At 46.8% G+C, this 19,552-nt stretch overlaps 1 long non-coding RNA gene across 18 annotated transcripts in view; it reads left to right on the forward strand.

The window, feature by feature from the left end:
- Window positions 1-19,552, forward strand: part of LOC147340181 (uncharacterized) — a 274,415-nt gene that overhangs the window by 67,931 nt on the left and 186,932 nt on the right. The gene's annotated exons all lie outside the window — the stretch shown is intronic.

Genomic DNA, 19,552 nt, shown 5'->3' on the forward strand with positions numbered 1-19,552 from the left:
GGAGCCCACAGCGAAGGGGGATGAGGCCCAGGCCTGTCCTGACCCCCTCGCCCCTCTGGGCCTGGAGAGGCCACCCCCATCCACCCCCATTATCACAGGGGAAGCTATATGTCTCACGGCGGGGGGGGGGGGGCACCCTCCCAGCTTCACCTGAGGGGCCAGCTGGCAGCTCCCATGGGTGTGTTCCAGGTATCGCCCTGAGCCCAAGCACCTCTGCACTGACTCAGCCACCTTGCCTCTTCTCTGGAGAATTCTTTCTCTGACTTCCCCCTAGAGCAGACCCTCTACAGCCTGGCTATGGCTATTTTGCCATCACACACAAAATCCTTTTGCCAACAGAAAAAACTGAAAGGTTTTGCCTGCCATCTGAGGCCTCGTCTGCGTCGGCCACACCCAAGCATCCGGGCTTAACTTTGCAGGCCCTAACCCTTGGGCCACGCTGGCCCACCCTGGGTCCCCCACCTCTGGCCCTACTCACGGCCTTGCTGAGGCCTCCCCCACATAGCACATCCTCCCCAGGGGTCTCGAATGCCTTCCCTGACTAGCTCACAGCCTCGTCAGCACCTGCTGACTCCTGGGTGACCCCAGAGTGCGCTGTCTACTCGTCTCCTGTCCTTGACCATGGCCTGCATGACAGCAACCACACTTACCTGTGACTGCAGCCTCTGGCCTCCCAGCCCTGCGCCTGAGTGCAAGTCCCGCTCAGCTGATGAATGCACCAATCTTCCAAGAACCCGCAGGGGTGGATTTTCTATTGATAGATGAAGAAACAGGGGCTTACAGAGTTACTGGCTCAGGTCAGGTGGCTAGACAGTAGCAAACTAGGTCACCAAGCCCTGATAGATTACCCTGCCCCTCCTGAGACCCATGGATGGCAATAGTGTTAGGGTAGGTGGCACTGGCCAAGGTGACTGGGGAATGTTTGTGGGATTTTGAATTGTGGGTGTGTGTGTGAGTGTATATGTGGTATGTGTAATGTATAGTGTATATGTGTATGTATATGTTGTGTGTGTGTATATGTGTGTATGTAGATGCGGTGGTATGTCTGTATGTGTGTGTGTGTGTGTGTTTCCCAAGGCGGCTTTTTTTCCTTCCTCTTCCTTCCCCTTCATTATTTGTGGCTGAGAGTTTGTTCTTCAAAACTTAAGGCAGTTGAAGAAATTCAGTGCCCTGAGGAAGCTTTTATTTTTTAAATTTATTTTTTCATTTAAAAAATGTATTAAACTATTGTTGATTTATAATACTGTGCTAGTTTCAGGTGTACAGCTTCAGATTCTTTTCCCTTATATGTTATTATAACATATTGAATATAGTTCCCTGTGCTATACAGTAAATCCTTGTTGTTTATCTATTTTATTTATAGTAGTGTGTGTCTGTTAATCCTTTACTTCTAATTTATCTCCTCCCCCTTTCCCCTTTGGTAACCCTAAGTTTGTTTTCTATGTCTATGAGTCTATTTCTGTTTTGTAAATAAGTTAGTTTGTATCATTTTTTTAGATTCCATATATAAGCGATACCATATGGTACATGTCTTTCTCTGCTGACTTGCTTCGCTTAGTATGATAATCTCTAGGTCCATCCACGTTGCTACAAATGGCATTATTTCATTCTTTTTCGTGGCTGAGTAATATTCCAGTATATACCACATATTCTTTATCCTTTCGTCTGTCAATGGACATTTAGTTTGCTTCCATGTCTTGGCTATAGTAAACAGTGCTACTATGAACATTGAGGTGCGTGTATCGTTTTGAATTAGGGTTTTCTCTGGATATATGCCCAGGAATGGGATTGATGGATCATATGATAGCTCAATTTTTATTTTTTTAAGGAACCTTCAGATTGTTCTCCATAGTGGCTGCACCAATTTATATTCCCACCAACAATGTAGGAGGGCTACCTTTTCTCCCTCCTGAATGTAGGTGGCCCTCATCCAATCAGTTGAAGGCCTGAATAGAACAAAAGACTCTCCTCTCCTGAGCAAGAGAGAATTCTCTCAGAAGATGGCCTTTGTACTTCATTCACACCATCAGTTCTTTGTGGGTCTCTGGCCTGCTGGCTCACCCTGTATGTAGATTTTGGACTTACCAGCCCCTATAATCTCGTGATTTTGTAAGCCAATTCCTTATGATCAATCTCTGTATCTATCTATATACACATGCGTGTGCACACACACACACATATATATATATTTATGCCATACATTATATTGGTTTTGTTTCTCTGAAGGAAGCCTGATAATACAACCTGCTTCCTCCCAGAGCCTAGGTTGGCTCCAGTATCCATGCCCCAGGGTAGGACAGAGGCTTTGTGCCCATAAAGCAGGAGGTTACTTAAAACCTTGCCCCAAGTCACAATTTTTCTGTGGCCTTGGAATTGGAGTGGCGCTCATCAAACTGAGCAGCTGGTCATCCTCTCTGGGCCCTCCCTCTCCATCACCTGCCAGCTTGCCCTCAGGCTTCAGAGCCTTCTGTTCTGCCCACCCTGCTGGACCCAGATGTCAGCATGAGGCATAGCTCTTCCCCATGCCCAGGGAGCCCAGCTCCTTCCTTTGTGCTGGGGAGCATTTGAAGATATGGGAAGGCACTCTCTCTGGACATCTGGGGCCCAGTGACCCTCAGTTTTAGTCTGCTTGGACTGCTTTAACCAAATACCATAGTCTGGGTGGCTTAACAGAAACTTATTTCTTACAGCTCTGGAGACTAGAAGGCTGAGATCAGGGTGCCAGCCTGGTTGGATTCCTAGTTAGGGCTCTCTTCCTGGCTTGTGAATGGCTGCTTTCTCTCTGTGTCCTTGCAAGGACAGGTAGAGAGCTAGAGGAAGGAAGCTCTTCTTATAAGGGCACCTTTCCCATTGAACCAGGGCCCCACCCTCATCATCTCATTTAACCTTAATGACTTCCTTATAGACCCTTTCTTCAAATACAGTCACTCTGGGAGTTAGGGCTTTAACATGTGGGTTTGGGAGGGATGTGATTCAGCCCATAGCCCTTGGAGATGGGTTCCTTCACTTGAAAGCTTCTATATGAGTGAGATCCCAGGGCTTTCATGTGGAGAAATAGGAAGTGCCTTGAAAGGCCATCTGGGTACTTAATAACACTTGTAAAGACTTAGTAATCCCAGTCTGTCTCAGGTCCCACCCAGGGTTGCCCTCATGGGTCATACTTGTAGGACCCACCCTGATGGCAGGTAAATCATTTGATGCCTGGTGGATGCTCTTAGGGCCCACATGCAGGACTGCAGTTGGGGTCAGGCTTAGGTCAGGGGTGTTTTTGTCAAGGGACTCAATGTTCGCATTAAATCAAGGGGGAGTAAAACTGTGTGTGTGTGTGTGTGTGTGTGTGTGTGACAGAGAGAGAGGGAGAGTGAAAGTGAGAGTATTTGTGGTAGAGAAAGGTGAGCTACCTGTACACAGACTTTTTAAAAAGTGTTTTATGATGGATCTTTGCCCATGGGGAATTTTTCTTCCTAAGCTTTTCTGCTTGCTGACTAAAACTTCAGGGTAGAGTTGTCAGAGAAAATACAGATGCCCAGTTAAATGAGAACTTCAGATAAACAACAAATAATATTTTCAGTCCAAGTATGGCCTGGCCCATGCACTATTGGTGGGCATACTTCTACCAAAAAATTCTTCATTCTTTCCCTGGAATTCCAATGTAACTGGGTGCCCTGTATTTTTATTTGCTAAATCTGGCAGCCCTACTTATGAAGGCTGGGTAGGCCACATGCAGAAATGCAAATTGGGGAGTATTAATAGATCACTGGGCCAGCACTGACTTCCGCATCTAGGCAAGCAAGCCCTGGATTGTGGGAGGGGTAGTTGCTGTCTGCAGAAACCCTGGGAGGGAAGCTGGCATAACTCAGCCCCACCTCCGCTGCTGGTTGCTGCTGCCCCCCACCCCTCACGCTGCCGTGCCATCTCACTCATTTCTGGACCTTCCCTGCACAGCTGGGCCTTTAGGAAGAGCTAGCCCTACCTGGTCTCTAGCTGACCGATGGCCTAAGACAGGCTGTTTGGACACCCTTTTTAGCATGGGGCTTGTAGACACCCTGGATTGTGTGGTGTCAAAGATGAAGGTTTTGGGGGGAGGTCTCAACTCATTACTACCTTTTAGGTAGACCCGTAATGAGGATAAGTCCGAAGGTAAGTCCCCCTTGGACCAAAGGGCATAGGGTGTGGCCTCCGTGAGTCAGCAGATTACAAGAGAAAGCACATGCTCAACCTTTTGCTGAGTTGGGATAGTCACTTTGCTTTCTCCTAATCTCAGCCTCCCCCCTTGGGAAAGAGATTATGCAAATATATCCCTTGCACAATAGTTGTAAGACTTCAGGTAGAAATAATATATAAAAAGAGATTGACATAGTTTCTAGCCAATGGAGCCAAGAGAAGGTGAGTTGGGACCTCAATGGTTCCAGGTACTAATAAGGTACTTGTCTAAGTCAGCTTGGTCTGACTTCTTTTAACTCTGTCTCCTCACCCCAGATAGTGTCATTTCTCTCTTCTTCGAAGTCCCAAATTTCTTGAGAGAGGGGTATACACCTTCTTACTTCCACTAGCTTACCACAACTGGCATTGCCACTTTGCCAACAGAAGATTGCTAATGACCTTCTGATGACCATGGCCAATGGCTTCCACACCATCCTCTGTCTCTCAGGATAGATGGCTCTTATAGACACTCATTGCTTACTCATCTAGCTTCCATTCACCCTTCATAAGAGCACCTGGACTGTCCTTCCCAGACCCGTTTTCCTCTATTGTCTAGCAACTGTGTAGTTTGGGAGGAAGTTACCCCTCCAGGGATGGATCCAATTGGCCTAAGTCAGTCAGCCTGATCTTCTCCCTTTTACCACCATGATTGCTTCAAGAGTGGGCATGGAAAGATGAAAAGAAAGAAAAAAGAACAAGGTCCTTGGTGATATCATTAAACTGCTGGATTAAACTTATCCTGAAACCTATGCCAGTCATGCACTTTCCAGTTGTGTGAGCCAATAATTCTCTTCAAGGCTTACATTAACATGAGTTGTCTTTTCTGTTACATAAAGGGTCTTCACTGACACACATCTCCATAGCATTAAATGTTGTTGACTATCTTCTGCTTGAGTAATGGAAAACCCAAATGATTGTGGCTTAAATGTACGAGAAGTTTTGTTCATTTTTCTCTTGGATGATAAGAGTTTTGCAGGGAATTTGTTGCTACCATTTATTATCATTTCAGCATCTCAGAGATGATCTTCCTGACCCAGGGATCAAACCTGAGTCTCCTGCATTGCAGGCAGATTCTTTACTATCAGAGCCAGAGTCAGGTCTCATAACAGCATCTCAAAGATGTTAGAACAATTCTCTCAACTTTTCTCTCAGGAGGCCAAGATGGTTTCTGCAGATGTAGCCATCATGTCTGTAGTCAAGACACAAGAAAGAGAGAGGGCAGGAGAATTCTGATGACCATGGCCAATGGCTCCCACACCATCCTCTGTCTCTCAGAATAGATGGCTCTTATAGACACTCATTGCTTACTCATCTAGCTTCCATTCACCCTTCATAAGAGCACCTGGACTGTCCTTTCCAGACCCGTTTTCCTCTATTGTCTAGCAACTGTGTAATTTGGGAGGAAGTTACCCCTCCAGGGATGGATCCAAATGGCCTAAGTCAGTCAGCCTGATCTTCTCCCTTTTACCACCATGATTGCTTCACCAATTCACCAATTGGTTTCTGTTAATGTCTCATTGGCCAGAGCCGTGTCATATGGCTGCCACTAGCTGCAAGGGAGTCTGGGAAAGAATGGCTTTAGCTTTCTGGACCCTAGAGTAGAGGCAGGTTGGCTAGAGAAGAGTCAGAGTGAAGTCAGAATGAGCCACTTAGAGGGTCCACCTCAAGGCTCCAGGGCTCCTTCACAGAGCCGCACTGTCGGACTCCCAGGCATCTTCTCTGGATCTCTGCTGTCTTGGGCAGGGTTATCAGCTTCTGGAAGACTCCGGATGTCTATCCCCAGGCCCACTCTCCCTCCTGTTGGCTCAGCCATCTGTGTATCCCATCCACCTAATGTCCCACAAAGAGCTCCTGGCTCTTTATACCACCTCCCTCACATCACTTTTAAGCCCAAAGTCAACATCACCTTCTGGATTCTCATCAGAGTCGCCCAGAGTTAGCGGCCCTTACTCAATATCCAGGAGCTGAGAATTGTGCTGGTGCTGGTACTTGTGGAAGGAAGGAGAGCTACCTTCTAGAGCGTCCCTGTTGGAGGAGAGGCAAGTGGGGGAGGACTGGTGTATCTGAAGGGAGAGAGCTTTGGAAGAAAGACTGCACTGTCACTGTGGACCTCATTTCTGGTTTTGACTGAAATTCCCAGGTGGCGCTAGTAGTAAAAAACCTGCCTGCCAATGCAGGAGACAGAAGAGATGCGAGTTCCATTCCCGGGTCAGGAAGATCCCCTGGAGGAGGACATGGCAACTCACTCCAGTATTCTTGTCTGGAGAATCCCACGGACAGAGGAGCCTGGCAGGCTACAGTCCATGGGGTTGCAGAGTTGGACATGACTGAAATGACTTTGCACACAAAATTATGTAAGCCTGCAGTGTGATATATATATTTTAAATCTACCTGCCCTCTGGGCTTCAAGACCATGTAATGATCCCAGGAATGGGCCTCTGATTTCTCAAGGCCTACCCAGACCTCAGATGGTCCCCAACCTCCAGAGGGTGCGAGGATAGCCTGCAGTATATCCCTTACCTTCCTTGACCTTGCTTGAAAATAACAGAAAGTAAGCACCCAGATGTGTTGAAAGAAAGGGGAGGGAGGGAGGGGGAGAGAGGCAGGCATATGCCCGGGAGTGTGAGCAGCCCAGGGCTCACAGGGCTGGCTGTCTTCATCTGTAATCTCAGGTCACCTCCCTCTGTGGGCCTCAATTTCCTCTTCAGCAAAGAAGGCCTGGATCAGATCACTCCCCAGGCCTCTTCTAACTCTGACATTCTGTGATTTTCTAATTTCCTTCAGACTCCGGGGGCCCACAGACCCCATGCTAACGTGGATGAATAAAACATGGGCATATCCTAAAGCTCTAAATATCGCAAGTATTTGCTTTGGATTTGTTCTCACTTAACTGCGCGGTAAGCAGCATCCAGCTGGGGCCCCACAGCCTCCTGTCTGGATTGTTCGAGGGTGGCCGGGCTCCTGAGGAGGCTGATGGCGCGTGGCAGAGGCCCTCCCTCCGGGGACCCTCGCCCACTCTGACTCTGTTCTTTGGCCTTTATCCCAAACCCTACTCATGAAGTCCCCTACCCATTGGCGCTCTAGACCCTGATCTCCCGCCTCAGGGACATTTCCCTTGGATGTCTGCACTGGCACCTTCATACGTCACCTGCCCACCGTCCACACTGGGAGACAGCTTGTGTCCCACTGCAGTGAGACCCTTCAGTGACCCTCTGGAGGCTGTGTATCCTATGTCTCTTCTGTGGGAACGCAACAGATATAATTGTGTTTCTTATTTTTAAGTTAAAAAAATATTTTATAGAGCAGTTTTAGGGTTACAGAAAAATTACACAGAAAATATAAAGAGTTCCCATGTCCTCCTTTCCCCTCTCCCATAGTTTCTGCTGTCATTAATACCTTGCATTATTTGTGGTATGTTTATTACATCTGATAAGCTAATAGTGGCCCATTATTATTTACAGAAGTCCATGATTTATATGAGGGCTCACTCTTGGTCTTTTACATGCTGTGGGTTTTGCCAAATGCATAGTGTCATGTATCCACCTTGACAGTATCATATGGAACAATTTCACCACCCTGAACACCAGCTGTGCTCCATCTATTCATCCCTTCCTGCTTCCCTCCCCCATGACTCCTGGCAACCACTGATTTTTTTTTTAGGTTTTTTTTTAATTGAACTATAGTTGATTTACAATGTTGTGTTAGTTTCAGATGTACAGCAGAGTGATTCAGTTATACATATGCATATATATTCCTTTACACATATATGAGGAGGGCATGGCAACCCACTCCAGTATTCTTACCTGGGAAAAAATCCCATACATAGAGGAGCCTGGTGGGCTATAGTCCATGGGGTCAAAAATAGTTGGACATGACTGAGTGACTAAGCACAGCACATGCACATATATATTCTTTTTCATATTCTTTTCCACTATAGGTTATTATAAGATATTAAACATAGTTCCCTGTGTTATACAGTAAGGTCCTTGTTGTTTATTTTATATATAATGGTGTCTGTCTGTAAGTCCAAAACTCCTAATTTACATCCCAGGAATGGGCCTCTGATTTTTCAAGGCCTAGATAGACCTCAGATGATCCCCAACCTCCAGAGGGTGAGAGGGTAGCCTGCAGTGTATCCCTTACCTTCTTGGACCTTGCTTGAAAAGTAACACAAAATTAATCCTTAATCTTGAGCATCCAAGGATTTTGGTACCTAAGGAAGATTCTGGAACCAATCCCCTGCTGATACCGAGGTACAGCTGTATAATATGAGCCATAAATCTGAGTGTTTTTAAATCTTAAAACTTAATACTAAATTTTGGATTAACAGAGAGCGACTAACACTTTCTCTTTGGTAACTATAAGTCTGTTTTCTATGTCTGTGGGTGTTTCTGTTTTATAAATAAGTTCATTTGTATAATTTTTTTAAGATTCCACATGTAAGTGATATCATATATTATTTGTCTTTCTCTGTATGACTTAACTTCATTTAGTATGATAATCTCTAGGTCCATCCATGTTGCTGTAAATAGCATTATTTCATTCTTTTTTTATGGCTGAGTAATATTCCATATTGGGCTTCCCTAGTGGTTCAGATGGTAAAGAATCCACCTGCAGTGCAGGAGACCCAGGTTCGATCCCTAGGTCAGGATGATTCCCTGGAGAAGGGAATGGCTACCTACTCTAGTATGCTTGCCTGGAGAATCCCATGGACAGAGGAGCCTGGTGGGCTACAGTCCAAAGGGTTGCAAAAAGCTGGACATGACTGAGCGACTAAGAAATATCCCATATTACTCCATTTTGTGTGTGTGTGTGTGTGTGTGTGTATACACACACAGAACATCTTCTTTATCCATTCGTTTGTGGGCACTTGGGTTTTTTCCATGTCTTGGGTGTTATAAATAGTGCTGCTATGAATATTGGGGTGCATGTATGTTTTCAAATAGACATTTTGTCTTTTCTGGACATATGCCTAGGAGTGGGATTCCAGGCTCATATGGTAGCTCTATTTTTAGTTTTTAAAGGACCCTCCATACTGTTCTCCATAGTGGCTGCACCAATTTACATTCCTACCAACTCAACGACAGATCTTTTTCCCCTGTAGTTGTCTCTTTCCCGGAATGTCATATAGTTGAAATCATATAGCACATAACCTTTTTAGACCGAGTTCTTCCACTCCTAGCAGTGTGCATTTAAGTTTCCTTCATGTTTTTTGTGACTTGATAGCTCATTTCTTTTTAGCAATGAATAATATTTCATTGTATAGATGGACTACTCAATAGATATAATTTTTGATAGATCAATTGGTGGAAAAGATCACAAATACAAGAAAAACAGCAATCCTCTCAACACAAAGTCTGTAAGAAAGCTAGATTTCAGGATGCTTCTGTGTAATGTACACAGTGTGGCCAACAAAGAAAATTCAACAACCTGAGAGTTGAATTTAGAGTATTAGCTATGAGACAAATTATGTTTATTACAGAAAATTCTCTCTTAAGTAATTGCGTTTATAACAGGATTCAGTTGGGACTTCCCTGGCTGTCCAGCGGTTAAGAGTTTGCATTTCCACTACAGGGGGCATGGGTTCCAGCCCCCAAAATTAATGAATAAAACAGGATTCAATTAATTTTTCTATGACACTTCAGGCATGCATTCACACTAGAAATTGTCTACACCATGTTAGATATTGTGCAAACAGGGACACTTTGGAGAGTAAAAGGGAGTGCTATTAATAATTATGCCCAAACAACAGATGGAAGCCAGGACTATCCCAGATAATATATAGTCTTTCTATTTATGACTATTATCTGTCTTCTTAAAATAACTGAGGGACCATAGGATATTTTTGTGTTTCTTCAAAAGTATTGGATGGTGTATGAGTTAAGGTTACACCAGTGGTGGTAAAACATCAAGGAGCAAACCCCAGTTTATTTTTCACTCACATGAAATCCAAAACACATATTGTGGACTGGTGGGAATGGGAGGTAGAGGGGGGTGGGCTCAGCTCCATGCAGTCATTCAGGGACCCAGCTGGATGGAACCTCTGCCATCTTCCACATGTACTTTTCAAGTATGGTGACCAATCATTGTCTCGGAATAAGGAGTTTCCTGGGTGAAGATTTTCAGTGGTAAAACTAGGACAGTTTCTGGCAAACCAGGCCAGTTGGTTCTATTTCTAAGGTTGCCCTGAGGATTGACATCTAACTGATCTGGAGGGGAAGAGAGAGAGAATGACTTTTAGGAGCCAGACCGCTCATTCCTTTTGCCTTTCGCTGGGCCAAAACAGTCTCATGGCCACACCCAGCTGCAAGGGAGACTAGGAAATGTAGTCTAGCTGTGTGTATAAAAGGAAGGAGAAATTGGTTTGATGATGACTGAACTGTCTCTGCCATGGAAGGGAAGTGAATAATGTCTTATTTTACTACTGGGCCCTCAGACTGAGCTTGACTTCTCTTTTTCTTTAAGTTGTGGCATGCAAACTTTTAGTTGTGGTGTGTGGAATTTAATTCCCTGACCAGGGATTGAACCCAGACCCCCTGCATTGGGAGCATAGAGTCTTAGCCACTGGACCACCAGACAAGTCCTGAGATTGAGTTCTTTCTTAACTGGCATATGTCTGGGAGAGTTTACTGCCTTCTGCTCCCCCACCCCTATCTCCCTTTAGAAATTTAAGTCATGTAGCAGTCAATTGAGTCAACTCCAAGTGTCCACACGGCCCAGTGTCTACTGATGGAAAGTCTGCAGCACTCTGGGGTTCTGGGAAGGATGGGGGCACTGATTGTGGAGGTTACACCCTGCAGCCACAGAAACTCATTAGAAGGGAATCAGGTTGCAGAGCAGAGAGGTGCCACATTTGGTTGTGCTGCAAACTGAAAACTTATGCTTTGTGAAGTCGGTGCGATACACTGTGGCACCCACCTTATAGCAAGCAATATGATCAGTCTTCAACACGACTGCTTTTTCCGGCCCAAAACCATCAGTAGATCATTGGTGCAGGCTGAGCCTTTCCATGGCAATTAGCACCCCTTAACTAAGGTGCTTCCTTGGTGGGGGGCTTCCCTGGTGGCTCAGCTGGTAAAGAATCTGCCTGCAATGTGGGAGACCTGGGTTTGATCCCTGGGTTGGGAAGATCTCTTGGAGAAGGGAACGGCTACCCACTCCAGTATTCTGGCCTAGGGGATTCCATGGACTGTATATCCATGGGGTTGCAAAGAGTTGGATATGACTGAGCAACTTTCAGTTTTGCACCCTTAACAACCTTTACTTCTCCTAGCATCCTTGAGAAGTGGGTTAAGGCTACTAGCCCCAGGCTGGGGGAAACTACTGTGGGCAGAGTGATACTGCACGCTTGACTTGTGCAGGCTTGGTCCTGCCCTGGGTGAGGGGGAGTTTGGGCTGGAAGCAGGCAAGGAAATGATGCTAATTTCACTCCTTTTCCTCTAGACGCCTTCTGTGGGAGGCAGGGCTGGGAGCTAATGTGAGTGGGCATCAACAAGACCACCCAGGACAAACCCAGCTAGAGGGACCTCGGTTTCTGCAATCCCCATCTTTGGCTATCTTTTCAAAGCCTGGGCTTGCAACCCAGACCTTTCCTTCTGTAACTCTCTTTGAGACACAGACTTGGTTGACCATTGTATTCATTTCCTGTGGCTGCTGTAACAAAAGATCACAAACTTGGTAGCTCATAGCTTTGGAGGCCAGAAGCCTCAAATCGGTGTCCTTGGGCCGAAATCAAGGTGTCAGCAGGGCCACTCTCCTTTTGGGGGCTCCAGGGGGAAATCTGTTCCTTGCCTCTTGGCAAGCCAACTTTCTTTGGCTTGTGCCATCATGGCTTCAATCTCTGCTTCTGTGATCACATAGCCTTCTCCTCTTCTCTGTAATCTCCATCTCCCTTTTGCAAGGGAGCTTTTTGGGTCCATCCAAGTACTCCAAGATAATCTCTCCACCTCAAGATCCTTAGTTTTTAAAACTAGTTAATTCATGGTGGTGCTAGTGGTAAAGAATCTGCCTGCCAATACAAGGAGACACAGGAGATGCAAGTTCGATCCCTGGGTTGGGAAGATCCCCTGCGGGAAGAAATGGCAACCCACTCGCGTATTCTTGCCTGGAGAATCCCATGGACAGAGGAGCCTGGTGGGCTGCAGCCCATAGGGTCACAAAGAGTCGGACACAACTGAAGTGACTTAGCACAATGAATTTTTGGCTGTGCTGGGTCTTCAGTGCTGCACCCGGGCTTTCTCTAGTTGCAGCGAACAGGGCCTACTCTCCAGTTGTGGGGCACAAGCTTCTCACTGTGGTGGCTTCTTTCGTTGTGGAGCACGGGCTCTAGAGCAGAGGCTCAGTAGTCGTGGCACACGGGCTTGGTTGCCACATGGCATGTGGAATCTTCCCGAACCAGAGATCAAACCCACGTCCCCTGCACTGACAGGCAGATTCTTAGCCACTAAACCACCAGGAAGTCCCAAGATCCTTAGTTTAATCACGTCCGCAAAGTCCGTTTTTGCCCTGTAAGGTGACAGTCCAAAGATAAAGGGGGCGTTATTCAGCTTACCACAGCTGCTATGGCACAAAATACAGCTGACCCTTGAACAAGGTAGGGGTTAGAGGCACTGGCCCTCCCTGCAGTTGACAATCCAGGTGTAACTCTGTAATCAGCTTTCCATATACACGGTTCTGCATCCGTGGATTCAACCAACCTTGGATCGTTTGGTGCTGTAGTATTTACTATTGAAAACAATCTGTGAATAAGTGGACCTGTGTAATTCAAACATGTGTGACTCAGTGGTCACTGGTATGTCAAACAGTGAGACCCTCTCTGAGTATACATGTGGTGGTGTTGCTGAACACAAGTGCATACGCCCGACTCACAATGAGGCCAAACAAACTGAAACGTTGGGGTTTGGAGCACACGAAGGTTTATGGCAGGGCCAAGCAAGAGGTTTATGTTCAAGAAAGACACGAACTCTTCAGTGGTTTTCAGGGCAAAGCTGTTATAGGCAGGGTGTGTGGCTTTCTTCTGATTGGTGATGAGGTTACATGGCGGCACTCCAGGAATCTCAGGCAGTAAGAGAAGATGGGAAGAAACCACCTGCTCTATGCCTGATGTTCCTGTTGCAGGAAGGGGGACTCCTCTCAGGCCCTGAGAGTGAGTTCCTGTCTAACATTCAGAAATGAATTGTCCGAGGAGACACATGTGGTGACAAAGCAAGAGACTTTATTGGGAAGGGGCACCTAGGTAGAAAGCAGGAGGGTAAGCTGAGTGCCAAAGAATTGATACTTTTGAACTGTGGTGCTGGAGAAGACTCTTGAGAGTTCCTTGGACTTCAAGGAGATCCAACCAGTCCATTCTAAAGGAAGCTTGGGGCTGGTGCACTGTGATGACCCAGAGGGATGGTATGGGGAGGAAGGTGGGAGCGGGGGTTCAGGATTGGGAACACGTGTACACCCATGGTGGATTCATGTTGATGTATGGCAAAACCAATACAATATTGTAAAGTAATTAGCCTCTAATTAAAATTAAAAAAAATAAAATAAAGGAGATCAGTCCTGGGTGTTCATTGGAAGGACTGATGTTGAAGCTGAAACTCCAATACTTTGGCCACCTGATGCGAGGAACTGACTCGTTGGAAAAGACCCTGATTCTGGGAAAGATTGAGGGCAGGAGGAGAAGGGGACGACAGAGGATAAGGTTGGATGGCATCACTGACTCGATGGACATGAGTTTGAGCAAGCTCCGGGAGTTGGTGATGGACAGGGAAGCCCGGCGTGCTGTAGTCCATGGGGTCACAAAGAGTCAGACATGACTGAGCAACTGAACTGAACTGAAGGGACCCTGGGAGAACAGCTCTGCCACTGTCGCTCGCAGTCTCAGGTTTTATGGTGATGATGTTAGGTTTCTGGGTTGTCTCTGGCCAGTCATCTTGCTTGGTATGACTCAGAGTCCTTCCTGGTGGCGTGTCTGTCTCAGACAAGATGGATTCCAGCATGAGGGTTTCTGGGAGATGGGAAAGACATATGGGCTGACATCTCCTCCCTCCTTTCGGCCCCTCCTGAATTCTCCCATTTAGTTTTCAGCAGCAGCACTGAGTTCTTTATCAGGACCTTCTGTTGTGAGACAATGAGACAACTCAGGCAAGTGGTTATTATCGTGCCTGGCCAAGGCGGGTGGTTTTGATCAACAGCTCCCTAACACCTCTGATCTCATTTAATTCTTCCAGAGCCCTCTAAGTGGGTATTATTAATTCCACTTGGCACTGTAAGACTGAGTGGTTAAGTAACTTACTTAACGCAACACAGTGGGTAAAAGATGAAGCTGGACTTGAACAGGGCTGCCTGACTCCAGAGTCCAGGTTTTTCCATGGAAACACAGTTATGTTCTGGAAGGGCTAGACTCAGTTGGAATGCAGATGACTAATCCTGTTGACCTTCTTGCCTGTGTTGGAGAGTCTGGTCTTTCTGCCTGTGTGATAATCTGATTTATAGTAAGAAATGGCTATTTGGTTGTCGCCCCCTTTTCTGGCACAGAATTCCTAAAATCCTTGGAATTTCCTAAGTGCTCGGAGCCATAAAGACATCTTTTGTTATGTTAATGAAGTGACTTAGAGAAAGTACCAAAGGATGGGGGCTTGTTGCCAGGAGAACCAACCACAGGATTAGAAGGTTAGAACTTTCTATCCCACCCTCTGACTTCTGGGGATGGGAGAGGAGCTAGAGATTGAATCAATGCTCATTGGCCAATGACTTAATCACGCCTATGTAATGAAGCCTCCAGAAAAACCAACAAATCAAAAAAAAAAAAAAAAAAAAAGACGGTCTGGGGAGCTTCCAGGTTGCTCCACATGTGGAGATGTGGGGAGAGTGGTGAGCCCAGGGAAGGCATTGAAGCCCCGCCCCCTTTCTCCCCACCTTGCTCTATGCATCTCTTCCCTCTGGCTTTTCCTGACTTAAATCCTTTCAAAATAAACTGGTAATCTAGTAAGTAAAATGTTTCTCTGAGTCCTGTGAGGCGCTGTAGCAAATTAATCGAACCCAAGGAGGGAGTCGTTGGAATCTCCAGAGTCAGAGGGTCAGAACCACAGGTACAACCTGGACGTGTGACTGTGTCTGAAGTTAGGGTGGGGAGAGGCAGTCTTGTAGGACTGAGCCCTTAGCATGAGGTTATCTCAGGGTGTTATCTCAGGGTGGATGGTGTCAGAATTGAGCTGAATTGTAGGACACTCAAGCTGGTGTCCTGAGCCTTGCTTGGATGTGTGAGGAAGCCCCTTCCCCCACAAACATGCAGGAAACTGGGTCCAGGAACCTAAAAGAGCTGGTGTCAGGCAAGTGGAATTGCTAGAGCAGCCCTGGCTCACAGAAACATGTGGTTTGGTAAGAGACGGTCTTAAAGGGTGGAGGTTGAAGATCTTTAAAGAGTGGATTCCTGAGTAACTATGTGGTCACCCATGCTTTGGAGCGGCAGCTACTAAAGATGAATCCAACTCTGCGGGAGCTGATTTGCTGGATGCGTCAAAAAATGCAAAGCAATAAGAAAAAAGCCAAACATCCTCTGCGCTTGGTGGTGGTTATCAGTAATAGCTGGCGGGGACACTGATGATAGACCGGTCAGATTTCAGTGAGTCTGAGCTTGGCTGCTGGTCTCACAGCTGTCCCCCAAGGTAAGAATCAAGGTGGGGGAAAGACAAGCCCAAGAAACTATTGAAACCAGGGAGTACAATGTGAAGTAACTGTGCACGAATTTCGGAGGTGCATCTTGGTTCAAACGTAGCAGAGTGGAAGAGCACGTTTGAGTTGACACAGAAGCAGCAGCTCTGTGTGGAGCTATGGTAGGTGGCTGGAGGTGACCCAGACACATGGGAGGTTATTCCCCAGGGATGAGCCAGCCTGGTGAATGGGATAAAAGCCACTGTAAGATCTGCTTATCCTGAGAACGGGGACGGTCCTTCACCCCTGTGAATGCCAAGCAGAACACACCAGGTAAAGCAGCTGATCAGCTTAGTAAGCAAGCCATCTGGAATGGCTTTATGATGACCAGGCTATTCACGCTGCTGAATATGCCCATTGCCCAGGTCATGGTCAGTGCTATTATTAAGGGGATCTTTTTCACATGGGCACCCCCTCAATCATTAAGAAAACCAGAAAACAGTTCAGGAAACCTTATCAAATTTGGTGTTTCAGCTTCACCTCCCTAATAGGTCTTAGAGATGCCAATGGAAACATTGGTTAATTAACAAGAGAATGGGCAGAGGCCAAGGGTAGGGTGAGGTGACTCTTCCCAACAAGGTGGAAGTTTTAAGTGGTTATTAAGAATTAAGGTGAATAAAGCAAATATTGACAGGGGTGAGACAAAGAGGAAAAGTCCCAGTAGAGTGGAAATCTTCAGAAGGCAATTGTTAGAATCTTTAGATGAGATGAATGAAACCGGACGTGTGTGTGTGTGTGTGTGTGTGCGTGTGTGTGTGTGCGCGCGCTCACTCAGTCCTGTCCAACTCTTTGCGACCCCATGGACTGTAGCCTCCTCCATCCATGGGATTTTCCAGACAAGAATATTGGAGTGAGTTGCCTTTTTCTACTCCAGACGATTTTCCTGACCCAGGGATCGAACTAGCGTCTCTTCCATCTCCTGCATTGACAGGTAGATTCTTTACCGCTGCACCTGATAGGGTTAAAACAAAGATTTTAACACGGCACTACCTAAAGTTTGGGGGCTTCCCTGGTGACTCAGTGGTAAATAATCTGCCTGCCAATGCAGGAGACATGGATTTGATCCTTGGGTCAGGAAGATCCCCTCGAGGTAGAACTAGCAACCTACTCCAGTATGCTTGTCTGGAAAATCCCATGAACAGAGGAGCCTAGCGGGCTATAGTCCATGGAGTTGCAAGTCCATCCTTCATGCCCTAGTCAAGAAATTTAAAAGCTGGAAGACAGAGATTACAATGAGAAATCTAATCAGCAATTGCTTGCGGCGGCACGTAGGTAGGTTAATCAAGATAAAGATTGACAAAAGGGCCAGGGTCCTTTCTTTCCACCGCTCACTGGGGACCCAAAGCCTTTTGCACAAGAGTCAGTAAAACGGTCAGGGGTGGAGAAGATGTTTCCCGGACTCGTGATATGGGAATCCCATGAACCCGTTGGTGAAGACCTCACTCGGGCTACAGCCAGATGTAGAGACTCTAGAGATGTAAGGGTGGATCAGATGATGAGAGTTGGAATGTTTAAGCTGGTATTATGTAAAGAAGTTGTATCGCTGCTAGTTAAATGTTTTATGGGAATGGCTATTATGTCTGGCTTGGGAACACTTCCCCTACCTAGTGTTGTAAAATCCAGACCTGTGGATGAAATCCTAAGGGAGGCTACAGTTAGGACTGTAATGGATGGTACTAAGGTAAAGTTTTGTGGGAGAAGCCGTATGTTGGAATAGGCTTTCTGTGAAGTGGTGGTGTCTCTCTTACCTGACTGTCATGGGGACGGACATACTATCTGACCGGGGAATGTTTCTCCCACTGAGGATTGTAAAACAGAGGACACGTGACTCCACCCCTCAAGCAACATTAATGGGACTTGCTAAATGGGAACCAGTAAGACCGCCTAAGCCCACACAGTGGAATAGAAGCTGGAGTACCAGTAGGGACAAAGTCCCTGTGCCATAGCCCAACGTGGGACTTAGGGCAGAAGCCTGTCAGCGCTCCCCATGACAACTGGGACTTGCCACTAGAGAATTCCCATTTGAGGGCTACCTGCTAGCTTGTTATTAGACATTATTTATTTTTCAATCATTTTTTAATTTATGTATTTTTTTCTTTTTGGCTGTGCTGGGTCTTTGTTGCTGCTTGGGCTTTTTTTCTCTAGTTGCATTAAGTGGGGGGCGCCACTCCTCACTTGCGGTGCGTGGGGCTCCCATGTGGTGCCATCTCTTGTTGTTGGGCACAGGCTCTAGGGCATGCGGGCCTCAGTAGTTGCACCATGTGGGCTCAGCAGTTGTGGTTCCTGGCTTCTAGAGCACAGGCTCAACAGTCATGGCACACAGGTGTAGTTGCTTTGTGGCATGTGGGATCTTCCCAGATCAGGGATCGAACCCCATGTCTCTGGCATTGGCAGGCAGGTTCCTCACCACTGAGCCACCAGGGAAGCCCAGGCATTATTCACTGAAGCTACCCCTATGACTGAAGGATATAAATGGTCTTGAAATTGAAAATCCCCACAATGTCTTGGATGGTGTCAGAAACACTCTAATGGGGATGGCAGTGCCCAGAAGAGTTCCATAATAATGTGTTTCCCTGGGTTATACATGCTCTTGTTATGGGAGAAAGCAAGGAGGAGATACAAGTAGGGAACTGTGCGAGGAATTGCTGGATTCTGTCATCGCTTGGACATTGCCTTGTAAATAGTTCTCAACAGACAGAAAGCTGGTTGGTTTGAGGGCAGCAGTTCCATGGTAAATGGCCAACATCCTGTTGGGGAGGCCATCACTCAGATCGAAGAAGGTGAAAACAAATTAGCTCAGTGGGCTGAGCTGCATGCTGTTTGCCTAGCAGTGATGAAAGAATTGATCAGTGGTAAAGCCCCTGTGTCTGAGTTTTTACTGACTCATGGGCAGCGGCCACTGGCCACATGGTCAGGCAGAAGGCAAGGGAAACCTGCCTTATTAAAGGGATGCCCGTTTGGAAATCACTATGGGAATTTGAGGAGGGGGCATGAAGGTAGGATGTGTTAATGCTTGTTGGGAGAACCCCCTTCCGGCTTTGGGAGGTGACTGGAATCAACAAGCAGATATCCATCCCCACGCTTGCTGGAGGTGGCCACCTGGGCCCATGAAGCGAGTGGATATGGGGGTGCTGCAGCATTGCAGAGACGGGACTGATCCGGACGTGGTCTTCTTGTTCCCTCTGAGACCCAAGATGCCAAATAAGAGCTGTTCTGTCAGCGAGACAGACGGGGGTGCGGTGGGCTGTGTGGCAGATTCTGGTGGGAAGACCTTGACTGTAGCTGCCAAGTGAGGCCAAAGCTGGAGGCTCAGGGCTCCAAATGGATCCTGGGTCCTGACAGGAGCACTGCTGACCCCAGCCTGCGCTTTACTTGCCCAGTAGTCAATGCCAGTGCTCTGGGTGTTAGGAAAGGACCCAAAGACAGGAGAGCACACCAATTTGAGCATCTGGGCATCATTTCTTTAGACCAAGGAACACATTTCACCAGCTCATAATGTCCAAGGATAGACAGATATCCTCCTCAGAGTGTGATGGAGTCAGTTAGAACAGCAGTTGTCTATAATGGTGGACAGAAGCATGAAGGCTTCCATGCCTTCACGAGTATGTGCTCACATGCAGCTTGAACATGAGTGAGGCCAAAGGAGTGT

Source organism: Bos grunniens, chromosome X (assembly GCF_055505025.1).
Source record: "Bos grunniens cultivar Pamir isolate PY7600 chromosome X, Bosgru_T2T1.0, whole genome shotgun sequence".
Lineage (NCBI taxonomy): Eukaryota > Metazoa > Chordata > Mammalia > Artiodactyla > Bovidae > Bos > Bos grunniens.